Genomic DNA, 13345 nt, shown 5'->3' on the forward strand with positions numbered 1-13345 from the left:
TGTTATAAAGCTCTTCCACCATATCGAGATTATATGTTTTCTTCATTCTTTGTGTGAAGGCTGAACAGATCCCATGCTGGTAAAGCATGGGCTCCAGGGCCTGCAAGAATTTTTCTCCATCACCATGCATAACAAAGAGACCAACCCATGTCCATCCAAAATGCTGAAGCAAGCTGATAATCCCCATATATTGATGAGCTTCATTGGGTGCCATGCGATAAAAGGAAAGCAAGTGATCTATATCACTCTCCTCTTGGGGAAATGAGCCATATGCAAGCTAGTGGGGGTGGGGGAAACAGACATTGTAAAGATAAGTATATAGAATTACCTTTAGCATGTGGCTGTTTAAATTGAGGGATATTTCCAGTTGAAAATAAATTTGAGTTGTGGTGATACTTAAGTATTGAAGAGCTGTGGTTTGCATGTTCAAGGTGCTATGCGTGTGTTTGTGGTGGATGTGTTGTGGATGCCAGGGTACATGCATGGTAGGACATCTTGAACTACATACAAGCAGGATCTCTGGGGTCTCTTCAAAGAAGGGGGCATGAGTTGTCATGACCTATCAATAGGACAATAGAGTACATGACAGGAGACTTTGCTTAGAATGGACTATTTTCAAGACAGGGGAACTACCACAATCTAATTCAGAGCTACATTGGCTGGAAGATACATCTCCCTATAGACATCTGAGTCAGATGATGAGTGCAACTGGACTTCTCTGTGACCCATCCCCTCTGCAGGGAGGTGGGACTGATTCGGATGGTCCGCCCCCGCCACTTAATGGATCCAAATGGTTTCCAGAGAGTGGTAGGGGATGCTTTATCCCATGTTGATGGCCTTTCAGCCGATTCCCTGGTGGCCCGCTGGAATGTGGAGTTAACCAGGGCTATTGACTGTCTGGCTCCGAAGCGCCCTCTCCGATTGCATGGAGCTCAGGTAGCCCTGTGGTTTTCCACGGATCTGAGGGCAATGAAACAATCGTTGAGACGGCTAGAGCGCCGGTGGCGGATAACTCATTCCAAATCTGACCGGACACAGGTTAGAGCTCAACGTCGAGCCTACCAAGTGGTGATAGCGACAGCGAAGAAGACTTTCTTCGCTGCCTCTATTGCATCTGCAGAAAACAGCAGCAGGAGACTTTTTCAGGTGGTTCACAATTTAGCAGAACCTCCTGCGACATCGGGGCCCAGTACGGGCCACATGATCTCCTGCAATGATTTCATAAAGTTTTTTGCAGATAAAATCGCTCAGATTCGGGAAGAGGTAGACTCCACCGTGGGAGCAGGGCCAGGGCGGGAGAGTGCTAGAATCCTGTCTAGTCAAGTTGTGTGGGATCAATTCCAATCTGTTACCTCCGAGGATGTGGACAGGCTGCTTGGACGAGTGAAGCCAACCACCTGTCTCCTGGATCCTTGCCCATCCTGGCTTATAAAAGCTAGCCGGGAAGGACTGGGCGATGGGCTTCGTGGGGTGGTGAATGCTTCCCTCCATGAGGGAGCCTTCCCAGACCCGCTGAAAGAGGCGGTTATTAAACCGCTTCTTAAAAAACCATCTTTAGATGCGGCCACGATGGCCAATTATCGCCCAGTCTCAAATCTTCCATTCTTGGGCAAGGTGATTGAGCGAGTGGTTGCTGAACAACTCCAGGCACGCCTGGAAGAAGCGGACCATTTGGATCCCTTCCAGTCGGGATTCAGGCCTCATCATGGGACTGAAACTGCCTTGGTCGCACTGGTTGATGATCTCCGGCGGGCTAGGGACAGAGGTGAGAGCTGTTTCCTAGTTCTGCTGGATCTCTCAGCAGCGTTTGATACCATCGACCATGACATCCTTCTAGACCGTCTTGAGGGGCTGGGAGTTGGGGGCACTGTCATACAGTGGTTCCGCTCCTTCCTCCTGGGCCGTGTTCAGAAAGTGGTGGTGGGGGATGAGTGTTCAGACCCCTGGGCTCTCACTTGTGGGGTGCCTCAGGGTTCTGTCCTCTCTCCCATGCTTTTCAACATTTACATGCAGCCGCTGGGAGAGATCATCAGGAGGTTTGGGCTGGGTGTTCATCAGTATGTGGATGATACCCAGCTCTACCTCTCTTTTAAATCAGAACCAGTGAAGGCGGTGAAGGTCCTGTGTGAGTGTCTGGAGGTGGTTGGAGGATGGATGGCGGCTAACAGATTGAGGTTGAATCCTGACAAGACAGAAGTACTGTTTTGGGGGGACAGGAGGCGGGCAGGTGTGGAGGATTCCCTGGTTCTGAATGGGGTAACTGTGCCCCTGAAGGACCAGGTGTGCAGCCTGGGAGTCATTTTGGACTCACAGCTGTCCATGGAGGCACAGGTCAAATCTGTATCCAGGGCAGCTGTTTACCAGCTCCATCTGGTACGTAGGCTGAGACCCTATCTGCCTGCAGACTGTCTTGCCAGAGTGGTGCATGCTCTGGTTATCTCCTGCTTGGACTACTGTAATGCGCTCTACGTGGGGCTACCTTTGAAGGTGACCTGGAAACTACAACTAATCCAGAACGCGGCAGCTAGAGTGGTGACTGGGAGCGGCCGCCGAGACCATATAACACCAGTCTTGAAAGACCTACATTGGCTCCCAGTGCGTTTCCAAGCACAATTCAAAGTGCTGGTGCTGACCTTTAAAGCCCTAAACGGCCTCGGTCCAGTATATCTGAAGGAGCGTCTCCTCCCCCATCGTTCTGCCCGGACACTGAGGTCCAGCTCCGAGGGCCTTCTGGCGGTTCCCTCACTGCGAGAGGCCAAGTTACAGGGAACCAGGCAGAGGGCCTTCTCGGTAGTGGCGCCCGCCCTGTGGAATGCCCTCCCATCAGATGTCAAAGCGATAAACAATTACCTGACATTCAGAAGACATCTGAAGGCAGCCCTGTTCAGGGAAGTTTTTAATATGTGACATTTTAGTGCACTTTTCATCCTTGTTGGAAGCCGCCCAGAGTGGCTGGGGAAACCCAGCCAGATGGGCGGGGTACAAATAATAAATTATTATTATTATTATTATTATTATTATTATTATTATTATTATTATTATAACATAAAGACACACTCTAGCCCTGCAGATGTCCAATAGTGCAATATAAATTAGGACAACCAGGCTCTCCAATGAGGTAGAGCCTATGGTTAGCTTTCTAAGTCTTCAGGTCAACTCGGCTCCTTGCAGAGACAACACCACTTGCATTTGATGTGTGTCACAGGGTGGTGGTGTTGAAAGAGTCCAAGGTGCTGCCTGCTGCCTGCTTGACTCAGACTTTAACTTGGTGTAGCAATCTCCACTGATAAGGAGTAATCTTCATTTCTGATAGACCTTCTAGCTTGTAATGCTTAAGCATCCGTCATATTCACTTACTGAATCTCAATGCCGTTTTCAGAATGGTTAGAGAAGAGTGTGATTTGGGGGGGGGGGGGAATTCATGTCCCTACTCTTCAAATCTACCTGTGGAATCTTGTAGAGGTTTAAGGTATCAGCCATATGGAAGGAGATATCAGAGCTAAGTCCTCCAATTATGGCTATGAGGTTTTTCTGCAAGTCACATTTGTAGTTGGGAGCAAATCTATGCATTTTAAAGAGAAGGATCAGAGTGTTTTGATAAGTCATCCTTGCATCACTATAGCTGTCATAGATGTGTAATCTCAGTGTGACATTGGGCAAGATGTTGGCATTCTCATTTATCACTCTCACTGCAAATGCCAAGTCAAGGTTATACTGGTAGAATTTTGTTATCATGCTGCAAATGAGGTTAGTTTAAAATTTCAGAGGAGAATTCTACAATGCAGGAAGTAGACAAAACAAATTGCCATTTCTATCTCAAACTGATACATATTGAACTATAACCTTGTTACCTTTTATGGTGCTTCTAAAATAATAAACAGGATGTGGGTGGTGCTGTGGTCTAAACCACAGAGCCTAGGGCTTGCTGATCAGGTTGGTGGTTTGAATTTTTGCAACGGGGTGAGCTCCCATTGTTCAGTCCCAGCTCCTGCCCACCTAGCAGTTCGAAAGCATGTCAAAGTGCAAGTAGGTAAATAGGTACCACTCCGGCGGGAAGCTAAATGGAGTTTCCTTGCACTGCTCTGGTTCACCAGAAGCTGCTTAGTCATGCTGGCTGCATGACCCGGATAAATTGTCTGCAGACAAACGCCGGCTCCCTCTGCCAGTAAAGCGAGATGAGCGCCCCAACCCCAGCGTTGTCCATGACTGGATTTAATGGTCACGGGTCACATTACCTTTTTAAAATAATAAACAGCATATTCTTCAGCCCAAATAAAACATATAATTCATCATGCCACCTGTCCATTATCTCTTGCTTGACCTTTAATCCCAGTTGCCTGCCCCCCTCAAAAGACAACAATAATCTCACCCTCTTTCTCCTTGTACTCAAACTGGCTATGCAGGTCACCATTCTATGCATCTAGCCCAGGAAAAGAAAAATATTTTAAATAAATCCACTCCAACAGTCCCTGATTCATGAAATATATACTAGAAAGATTAAACAGAGTCTATGTCCCAACCTAGCAGTTCGAAAGCACGTCAAAGTGCAAGCAGATAAATAGATACCGCTCCGTCGGTAAGGTAAACGGCATTTCCATGCACTGCTCTGGTTCTCCAGAAGCAGCTTAGTCATCCTGGCCACATGACCTGGAAACTGTATGCCGGCTCCCTCGGCCAATAAAACAAGATGAGTGCCGCAACCCCAGAGTCGTCCAAGACTGGACATAATGGTCAGGGGTACCTTTACCTATATGTCCCAAAACTAGGTATAGCAGTATCCTCTCCATCCTCTTCTTGCTGTTCCTTATTACAAATCCATTAATTAAAACTAAGCATACTAACCACATCTCCATATTGCTTTCCAAAACAGAAAGGACTCTCATTATCACAAAGATCAAAGCCATCATTTACTGCCTGTCAGTTTAGTATGATGCACAATACTAAATAAAGTACTGGGAAGGGATAATCCCAAAAATGAAGGGAAGGGAAAGTCTCTTACTCTGGATTATCAAACAGATTCTGTGAAGGCTTGTCCTTGAATAAATATTCAAAGAAGACATGATGGAACTGAGAAGCAATCCCACCGATGATGAGGCCACCTGACTGGTACCACTCATGTGGAACAGGAAATTTATCAGTCCCAGGGCACCTCATAGCTGCTTTGCACACAAGAGGAGGAGGCAGAAAAAGCAAAGTGAATGACCACAGCATCCTTGTAGGCAAGCTGCTCTGAAAACGTGGATGCTCTTGTGCCCATCAGTCCCTGCAGAATGACTTCAGCAAACTAGATTGCATGATACCTGGCTCTGTCAATACAACACAAGAGAGATTGGCACAGCTTATTTTAGAATCAAAACAGTATAAACACTTGCTTGGGTCCTTGGTGACAATTCCAACACTTTGACCGCAAGGCAGACCAATAATCTGAAGAAAATAAGAAATGGCTTCTTGCCGCCACTACTCCCATCTCCTTGTGGCACAGAGGTTCATTTTTATAACCCCTTTCATGGCTGTTTATTGACTGTTTTCTTATGTCTCTGGTGTTCTGACCAGGTGGAAAAATTATAGTGATTTGGATAATTGTATGATGACTTAATAAGTTTTAAAAAGTTTTAGTTCCAATGAGGTCCCCCCCCATCATGTTGAGTTGTTTGTTTATTCTCAAATCTTCCTACATGCTGCCTCTGCCCCTTTGAGACACAAAAAGTGGCAATTAGCTTGAAGTATTCCATGGTGAGTGAACACCAGCAGGAAAGTCAAAGTCAACCCATTTTGTGACTCAAAGTAGCAAATCTTGAAAGAAATGCCACTGCCCAACTCCAATTCTGCCACATGACTTGGCAGCTATTATTTCTCTAATAAATTTGTGGCAAAAACCAGATGTGTCATCAAGAAGGGTGAAATTATACTATTGTGACAATAACCATGAAATAAAGAGGTGTGACACAAGTGAAGTAAGAGTAAAACATGGAGTTTTGTTAAGTTAAATTGTGCAAAATTTCTTCAGTGTGATTTTGTTCAAACTCAGCTGCTGTTAACTATTCTGGCAAGCTACATACTGCCACCTAAAAGGGGTTGGATTTAACTCCCCCAACTTCCATCAACCAGGCCGGAATAAAAGACAGCCAAACATGGTACCACTCATGTGGAACAGGAAATGTATCAGTTACAGGGCAACTCATAGTTTCAGCTTTGCACAGAACAGGAGGCAGCAGAAAAAGCAAAGTGAATAACCACAGCATCCTTCTAGTCAATCTGAAAATGTACCTGCTGAATGACTTAAACAAACTAGATTGCATGATGCCTGATTTCCTGTCTGGCTGCCATGACTGATAGTTGTGTCCATATCACCAGAAACTTTTCGTGTGGATAAGGGAGTAATTAGCATCCTGAAACTCCACCAGGATCGTGGAGGGGCAGCTTCATCTGCAGCCACCCGATACCTGCTGTCCATCATGAGGGGATGTGGGGGCAGGGGGTGTTGGATGTAAAATGCAACGCACACCTAGGTAACTCTCCGAAGCTGTCGCCAGGAGCAAAGGACACCTGTTTATTTTTAAAGACAAATTTTGGACTTAATTAATAGACATGCTTTGAATTAGCGGAGATAAAATAACTTGCTAATTTAACCATCCACTGAGAAGGATTAGATCTCGAGAAGACTTTCACCATAACTAAGACACCGCCTGGAATATGTGAATATGTGAGTGGACACTAAGTTTAATGGGTGAAAGGATTGTGTGGAATTTGGACTATGATTTTATCAAGAGAAAGATGAAAGGATTCCCTGACTGGATTTACTGCGTTAGTGTGGAGGCAACATCTCATTAGCAGCTGGCAAGAGGCCAAAGATGAGAATTCTGGATTAATGGCAGACAGTGACACACTTAAAATTACTCCTGAGAGCAGGAAATGAATGCAGCCACTGAGGAGTGAAAACTATACTGCAAAGGACTGACAGGCTAATTAATCCATGGATTAATTATATAGCTCCAGAGGGGAGGTACAGAGGGGAATTCTGGAAAGCTGTCCAGGGCTGATGGCATCTCTCTGTTTGGGATGAGGGATATTATGGCCACTGTGGGCAGAAATAGGAAATGGACTGGCTGGAGGCGGATTACAACAAGGAAAATTCCACACAGAGCTATAAAGGAAAAAGTTGAACAGACCAGTGGCTGAAGAAATAAAGGACAGTTAAGTGAAGGATTAACATCGGAATGGTTTTTTGATGAATTATGAAACACAATGTGATGTTAGATGAATAGCAATCTGCGAACTTCAGAGCAAGGTAAACCACCCCAAAAAGATATACAATTTGGCATTTTTTGGCTCTTTGTTGATTTATTGTAATTTGAAATGTTTCAATGTGGTTTTTATTGGGTGATTAAAACGGAAAATTTAATAAATATTATTTTTTAAAAAATAGATTGCATGATGCCTGGCTCTGTCAATACAGCACAACAAGAGAGTTTTGTACACCTTATTTGAGAATAATATAATAATGGAGGGATACAATCTATTTCAGAGAAACAGACCAGAAAAGAAAGGAGGAGGAGTGGCGTTATATGTCAGGGATGTGTATACCTGTGAAGAGATCCAAGATTTAGAACCTCAAAGCCAAAGTGAGAGCATTTGGGTCAAAATTAAGGAAGAGAAGTAGTAATGGGGGACTTCAATTACCCAAATATTTGTTGGCAAATAATATTTGTTGGCAAATAATACACAATAGATTTGTGGCGAAAGGCAGATGTGTAATAAAGAAGGGGGAAATTATACTGTTCCATGTCCATGTCTATCCTGACCTCTTGTGGGTGGAAATTTCATAGTTTAATCATGTGCTGCATGAAGAAGATAATTTTCTTCTGTTTGTTCTGAATCATCCAACTTTCGATTTCATTAGATGCCCCTGAGCTCTCATGGTATTAGAGACGGGTATCCCCCCCCCTTTATCTGATTTCTCAATGCCTTGCCTAGTTTTATACACTGTCATTATCTTGCCCCTTACCCACTTTTTGATCTATAATAACCCCCTCAAATGCTACTATCTATTCTTGCCATTGTCCTCATAGGATGAAAAATATGAGTGCTACATAGCTTACCATCCTGGTTTGAAATTTCCCCTTCTGAACATGGAGCACAACCATAGCAGCAAAACTTTTCTCCTTTTTTTTAAACTATGGATGTGTAATCATTTTTTTAATTTCTTCATAAGTCATGTCCCATAATTTTTTAATTTTGGGACACGTCCACCACATGTGGAAAAGACTCCCTCTTTTCCAGCATTTGTTACTACCGTAATCTTTTAATTCATTTTATCCAATTGTGCTGGAGTCATATACCACCGGTACATCCTTTTAAGGAAATTTTCTTTAATCGTGTAACAGGCGCTGCATGACTTACCATCCTGGTTTGAAATTTCTCCTTCTGTACATGGAGCACAGCCATAGCAACAAAACTTTTCCCCTTCTATCTTTTTCTTCTGATTGCCAGGGTGGCAGTGGTCATTACAGAGAGAAAGGGGAATCACCTATCCATAGCAGGAAAGCAGTTTCAGAGGATAGGAGAAACTGTGTTTAGTTCCCTACTCAGCACAGGTCTTTTAAAAAGAATTGTCCTATACAGCTGTAAAATTCCATTATTTGGGATCCCCTCCAAACCTATGATAAAATTTGCAATTATTTTGCAGCAGAAACTTTAAATTTTGCAGTGCCCTCAAAACTGTATGGCTGATATTCCCAGCACGGTGCTCTATCGGTTACCACAAATGCAATATTGCCAAAATCACTCCCCCTTGTGCTATAGTCTTGCAATAGTTTTGCAGTGTTTATAGCATAACTCCGGGGGGGGGGGTGGGGGGTGGGACAGAGTAACTGATACATCAATCTTGGTTCCTAGTTAACACCACTCAAAATTCAGCACTGTCCGAAACACTTCAAAACTGTGCCAAAGTTTTGCAATCATGGATTGGGGGTAACCTATGCCAAAGTTTTGCAAATGTTTTACAGCATTTCATAAGTTAAACTTCACCAATTGACTTATGAAATGCTGTAATACAATTGCAAAACTTTGGCATAGGTTAGGAGCGGATCCCAATGTTTTTCATAGTTCACCCAGCTGCCTTATGCCAAGTCTGACTTTTGGTCCAAAAATTTCACCAGTATTTCCTTTCTAACCCTGCCTGGAGATGAAAGGGACCTTTTCCCAGCAGCACATGTGTTTTTACTAAGCTATTGATAAAGAGATTGACAAATGGGGGAATCTGAATAAATTTCATGTGGATATTCCAGAGCTTTGCTTTATATATATGCAAGGCACTGTAAATATAAACCCCAAATTTAGCTGTTCAAAGTTACATAGGGCTGCCATACCTCAAGATTTTCCTGGACATTACAGGGATGTCAAAGGTGGAAGTTATGTCGGGGGGGGGGGGACTTTACGGAAGGTGGTGGTTTCTCCTGGATCTTAGGCAAGTAAACAAAAAAATGTGGGGTTTTTTTTTGGGGGGGGGGGTTATTTAAAAAAACCCAAGTCATCAATTTTGGTTTTTTTTTTTTTTAAATAATTTTTATTAATTTTCACAAACAAAAACACACAAAAAAACATACACAAACAACACATGACTTCCCCATACCTCCCCTTCACTGCACCCTTGTTTCCAATTTTTTAGCAATCCTTCATTCCATTTTTATATTTAACTTCCCTCAGGTTTTCTTAACTTAAACATTTACAGCTGTAATTCTCTGTTTCTTATCCCTTGACATTTTATCAGTCTGAAATTTTATAGTGGTGAGCATAGCTGCCTTCCAAGTCATCAATTTTGGGATCTTGCTAAGGAAATGCTCAACAACAGTTGAAATATGGCAACCCTAAAGTTGCATTAGGGATGCGGGTGGCACTGTGGTCTTAACCACAGAGCCTAGGGCTTGCCGATCAGAAGGTTGGCGTTCTGAATCCTCACAACGGGGTAAGCTCCTGTTGTTCAGTCCCAGCTCCTGCCTACCTAGCAGTTTGAAAGCACGTCAAGTGCAAATAGATAAATAAGTTCCACTCTGGCAAGAAGGTAAATGGCGTATCCATGTGCTGCTCTGGTATCTCCAGAAGCAACTTAGTCATGCTGGTCACATGACCCAGAAGCTGTCTGCAAACGCCGGCTCCCTCGGCCTATAGAGCAAGAGGAGTGCACAACCCCAGAGTCATCCATGACTGGACCTAATGAACAGGGGTACCTTTACCTTTAAAGTTGCATTGAATGTGCCAAAGAATTTTTCCCCTCTGCCCTATCAGATAGATACAGCAATTTTAAAGATGGGAATTTCTGACACCCAAAGAAGATGTCTTAATAACAGTGGGCACCAGATGGATTCTTAGAATGCAGACCTCATTAAAACCTCTGTGCCACACAATCATATCTTCATGAATGATGAATGCTTCTCCTTCAAGAGCGTCAGGATCAACACGTCCAACTTTCACTTGAAGGAAGGACTTGTTTGGGAATGTGATCATGTTCGTGATATCAAATCCACCTCCCATTTCCCTTTTTTCATCAAAGGACATTGTTTGCCCTGCTGAATTGTTAAACGAAATGCCTTGCAGAAAATAGTGGAGCTGATTCAAAGAGAACAAGGGGGGGAAAGAAAAAAGAAAAATATATACTGAAGGCCAAATATAAAAAATGAGCAATTTCAATCCAGTGCATAGAAAAGTTAGAATATTGCAGTAGAAGGCTAAAATTCTGTACATTCTAAATATACAGGAAAACGGGTGAGCACAAAGTGTTATCACTTTAAAAATATCATATTTCATGATTTGTGGCTTTGGAGTAATTGGCTAACTGAAATAATATTTTGTTTGCATTGTGTTACTCCCTTTTATATGACTATTGCTTATGAATCTGCACCTAACATAGACCAAGTATTAAAAATGAGCCATTTTCATATAGCAGATAGAAATGTTACAAAATGATATCACTTTAAAAATGTCCTGTGTCACGAAGTTCAGACTTGGGGTAATTGGCTCATGGAAATAATATATTGTTTGCAACATGTTACCTTCCAAGGCTGCAGATCTTGAAGCTGAAACCTTTTGTCTCCTGCCAGTGCTCTGTGCTTTGATCTGTATGAATAAATGGTATGCAAAGCATGAACAACAACAAAGACAGCATTGTGGATACTGTAGCTGTGGCCAGTCATGCCCATTTCGAACAGATGCCCAGGAAGACACTCTAACTTTTCCTCCCCTGTACATGTTTCAATATCTTGCATGAGCAGATCTGGAAATGTACAGTCAAATGCTTGCTCCCAGAAGTCTTTGAGAAAACCATCTGCCTGGTTCCAGTAAGGTTTTATGATCTGAAGAAATTCATTGAACTCAAGAAGCTCTTTTGATTGAATGGTAAAGGAAATGGCACCTTGAAAGGGCTCAAGATCCCAAGACTTTTGATAACTCAGTAATATGAAATCAATTTGTGTTGTCATGATCCACACCTTTCTAAATGTTGAGCTTTCCTTATTTTCAGGATCTCGTATAAATAGAAGAAATCTTAGCCAGCTCAGTGTCAGAGAATCTCCATAGATGATGAATGCATTGACTTTATCATTTGTGACATCCACATAATATTCATTGAGCATGTTGAAAATTTCACCTCCCAAATCAAAATGAGCTACTTTTTCCATTCTTCGTGTGAAGGCTGAACAGATTCCATGTTGGTAAAGCAATGGCTCCATAGTCTGCAAGAAATTTTCTCCTCCATTATCATCTGTAACAAAGAGTCCAACCCATGTCCATCCAAAATGGTGAAGCAAGCTGATAATCGCCATATACTGATGAGCTTCATTGGGCACCATGTGGTAAAAGGAAAGCAAGTGATCTATATCACTCTCCTTTTGTGGAAACGAGCCATATGTAAGCTACAAGGAAAAGTACAGACATTATAAAGGTACGTGAGTCTAAACAATTTTTTTGATCATTTTTCTGTTCATTCAACAAATGTTTGTTGAAGAAATTTCGAGATGGTTAAACTGAATGCTTCTTCCAGTTTAAATTTTTAGTGTTGTGGTAATATTTTCCAATTTCTGAATATTTTATTTCATAAAGTATTTGTGTCTTTTCAGACATGTCCCTTTGTTTCATTTGTAGGGTGCAATCCTAATCTTGAATTCCTCTGTCTGTGGAGATTTAGCATTTGGGAGAAGCTGCACTACTTGGATTAACCCCAGATATATCTTTGCCATGTCTGATATGCTGGCCAAATTCCACTAATGCACCAGAAGAATGCTACTCTAGTTGAGCTGTTTGGAATCATGAATGAGATGCACACGGCACAAGGAAGTATCACAGTTACCCTGCAACTGGACTGAGGAACTATGGTTCACCTGTTCAAGGTGTTGTGTGTGTGTGTGTGGTAGATATTTTTTGAATGCTATTGTACTTCCTTGCATGGTGGTATGTTGGTGTCCTGTGCTCCTTCCAGCCAGGCTTTATGGGATCTCTCCAAAGAAGGAGAGCACGAGTTCTCATGACCTATGTCTGCTGCAATGGAATGCATGGCTGGGGACTTTCTTGAGAACAGACTGTTTCCCTGGCAGGAAATTCAGGGCTAATTCAGGGCCACACTGATTGGAGGACACATCCTCCATAGTCCTCTGAGCCAAATGATAAGTACTGTACAAAGCTTCTGTCTCTCCATTCTTGCAGAACTCAAATATTACAAATAAGTTAGCACCCTTTCATCAGTCATCCAGGTTATCCAGGGAGGTAGAGTCGAAGGTCAGCTTTATAAGTCCTCAGGTGGTCCAGGCTCCTTGCAGAGACAACTTCACTTGCAGTTGAAGGGAGGTACAGGGTGTTGGTGTTGGAAGTGTCCAATGCACTGCCTGCTGTCTCCTTGACTCAGACTTTCACTGGTGTAGCAATTTCTACTGGTAAGGAGTAATCTACATTTCTGATAGACATTCCAGCTCGTAATGCATAAGCATCAGTCATATTCACTTTCTGAATCTCAAAATCATTTTAAGAATGGGAAGAGAAGAGTGTGATTTGTGAGAAAAAAAATTCATGTCCCAACTAATAAAACCTACCTGTGGAATCTTGTAGAGGCTTAGGGTATCAGCCATATGGAAGGAGGTATCAGAGCTAAGTCCTCCGATTATGGCTATGAGGTTTTTCTGCGAGTCACATTTGTAGTTTGGAACAAATCTATGCATTTTAAAGAGCAAGTCCAGAGTGTTACGATAGGTCATCCTTGCATCATAATAGCTGTCATAGACGTGGAATCCCAGTGTGAAATTGGGCAAGAGGGTGGGATTCTCATTTATCACTTTTACAGCAAATGCCAAGGCCAGGATGT

General features: G+C 42.8%; 1 protein-coding gene across 1 annotated transcript in view; it reads right to left on the reverse strand.

Annotated features, from left to right (window-relative positions):
* LOC309328520 (vomeronasal type-2 receptor 116-like) overlaps window positions 1-13143 on the reverse strand; it is a gene marked incomplete at its 3' end in the record, with an annotated part of 32808 nt that extends 19665 nt beyond the window's left edge. Inside the window, exon 1 of the mRNA XM_081838516.1 lies at window positions 13077-13143. The remainder of the gene's footprint in view (window positions 1-13076) is intronic.
* Window positions 13144-13345: the final 202 nt, after the last annotated feature.

This window comes from Podarcis erhardii (genome assembly GCF_964252035.2).
Source record: "Podarcis erhardii genome assembly, chromosome: 13".
Taxonomy (NCBI): domain Eukaryota; kingdom Metazoa; phylum Chordata; class Lepidosauria; order Squamata; family Lacertidae; genus Podarcis; species Podarcis erhardii.